The sequence below is a fragment of the Arachis ipaensis genome, chromosome B05 (genome assembly GCF_000816755.2).
Source record: "Arachis ipaensis cultivar K30076 chromosome B05, Araip1.1, whole genome shotgun sequence".
Classification (NCBI taxonomy): domain Eukaryota; kingdom Viridiplantae; phylum Streptophyta; class Magnoliopsida; order Fabales; family Fabaceae; genus Arachis; species Arachis ipaensis.
The window spans coordinates 148,542,093-148,545,131 of NC_029789.2; positions in this window are offsets into that span (position 1 = coordinate 148,542,093).

Sequence of the window (3,039 nt, forward strand, 5' to 3'; positions counted from 1 at the left end):
CAACTATCTCAGTTATACAATAACTAACATTTAACAAACTTATAGTCATCATTATCATGCATATTCATGGAATATCCTTATCATACTTTCCCCTCATCACACTCTTTTTCTTTCCAAAGCTATGACCAAAGAACATGTATTATTTGAGGGCATGGTGGTTGCAAATATGCTACCATTATCTAAGGGGCAAAAAAAATATATATTATTTAGTCAAAATAATACAATAATATGATGATGTATATATAAATAATAATAAAAAAAGAAAGCATATGGGGTTATAACCCCTGACAGACTTACGAGAAGTGAGCACTATTTGGTACTTTGAATTTCCAGAGAGATACATATAATATATATATGCTTCTTGTTGCTGATGCTGCCGCCTCTTGATCTGATGAATGATTACATAAGCTTTTTAATTTGGACTCTCTCTTAATCTCATTGCTCATGGAGACTTAAGCTTTAATTTCATGATGCTAATAATAATAGGATACTAAAGTCAGAAAATAATGTATCCCTATGCTTCCATGGTGGTGGTGGTGGTTGTGGTGGTGGAATCAGCCTTGCGGAGAGAACACAGGATGAGAACAACCTCTTCCACCACCAGTAGCAGTAGTTGTTGTTGTTGTAGTTCCTTCTCTCCATTCTCTTTCTTTCTATCTCTTCTTTCTCTCTCTCTTTTCTCTTTCTCTTTCTCTTTCTCTATTTTATTATAATATTGGGGTGGGGGTGTGTATATATATTGGGTATAAGGCATAGTAAATTTATATTTTCAATTATTTTGTGTAAAATATTGTTTTTATTAATTATTTAGGGTTCATTCTTAAATGTTTTTTTTTACTAAGTACTCGTTATTAAGTAAAAATATTTAAAAAATTGTACTCTTTATTAATTAAATAAAATTTATTTTTTATTATTATATTTATATCATTAATTAACTCTTGCTAATTAAGTCAACTATTTTTATTGTCAATGAGTTATAACTCGAATGACATAGTCTTCTCATACTCAATTACAATAACGATACATCTTTATGAAAATACTATCATCACATTAACATCGGTTACTATATATTTGTGTTTATTAAAATCAGTCACTATATATTCATTTATAAAATCATTTAATTTTTTCATAGATTAAGAAACCAAACAATAGAATAGATTTATAAAATAGTCCGTGTGAAGCGCGAAAAACACCTTAATTTATCTATAAATACNNNTTAATCTATATTTATTTTATTAACTTAAATTACCTTAAAGTCTTTATATAAGTTCCATAAAAAAAAAAGATAGATATTTAATTTGGTGATTGTGCTTGGGCGAACATGCTTATTGCTTTTGGTGCGTTGAAAACATTGAAAGTACATAGCGTGTAACAGTGGAAAACGTTGATTATTCACTTCCCTTTCTCACCTTTAAATTACCTTATCCTTTCTTTGCCACTACTTCGTTGGTGCCACGTAAACTATATATAGTTACTCTATAACTTAAAAGTAACCAACAAACACACACCAATGTTTTAAAGAGAATATATAACCCATTAGAAATTGAATATTTTGCATAAACTAATTAATGACGTGTGTTGCCTGTTATTTAATAATGACTTTGCTTTTACTTGGTGGGGGGTGGGGTGTTAGAATTAGTATATAATCTATGGAAAAATATAGGGTACTAACATATTATCTGTCAATTTTTGTCGACTCTTATTTATAATTGTGTTTCATAGAAGTGTGTTTGTGGATGTGTCTAATAAAAATGTATTTTTTATAGCTGTGTTTAATAGAAGTGTCTTTATAGATATATTTTTTAGATGTGTCTCTTTATATATGTAGTCTCTAATAATTAATATATTTTAAATACATATATAAAGAGACATATCCAAAAAATATATATATAAAGACACTTCTATTAAACACAACTATAAAAAGAATATTTTTATTAGACACATTTACGAACACACTTTCATGAAACACAATTATAAATAAGAGTTGGCAGATATGCTGTTGGTAACGTAGCAGAACCGATAATCTATTAATATATAAATAACCGTTATCAAGTTACGATGTTGTGCATATAATAATGCTCCATGTTGTTTTTAAACAATTGAAGTTAACCACTAGAGATTAATTTAATTGGTGAATTGTCTTTACTCTTTAGTGTTCTTATATTTATTTATATATTATGGTTAATTATTACTTACTAATAATTAAAATACTTCTTACGCATCACAAGTGCCTTTCGGTTAATTATTAAAAAAATGATTAGTTAATTATACATGTACATGTCTAAACTTGAATAATGAAATGAGAAATGAATACGATGGTTTATATATATGGAATGATTCTCGTAAGCACAAATTTAACAAACACTTTTTTGATTAAAATAAAAAAGGACGACTTAAATAAAGATATCAAAAATTGTATATGTTAAATTTTAATTATTAAAAAATATTTTTAAAAAAGACGCTTTCTGCGTCTTATAGAAGCATCCAAAAAAAATACACTTACGACTTACCATTCTTGACACATTGTTTGGTAACTTGTTTCATATACGAAAATTTTGAGTAGCAATTAGCAAATAGCACAAACTAAGCCTTTTAACGAAATTGGCGGCTTTAGTTGTGGAATAATTAATAATTAGTGATAAATCTAAGTAACATGATGGGAAAAAATATTCGATATTGCTTTCATAAAAAATGTTACCTAACCTGAGTTTCTTACTTTGTTTTTAGTCAAGTCAAGCTTTTCGTCAGAGCTAGAAAAAGGTTATGAGTTAAGTTTAATTTGCTCACCTAATTTTAATTTCTGATTTCTGAATTATTAGGTAGTCACATTGTTTAAGTCAAACTAAAGTAACTTATTTCTACTTTATTCAGAATATAATTTAGCATGTCACGTGGGGTAATCATAGGCATGGTAAATAATAAAGTTTAAGGGTTAATAAAAAAATATGTGGTGTACATTGAAAAGACTAAATATATATGAGATAAAAATGGGTATCCTAAGTGAAAGATTTATTGTCTCTGGATTCATAACATGGAAAC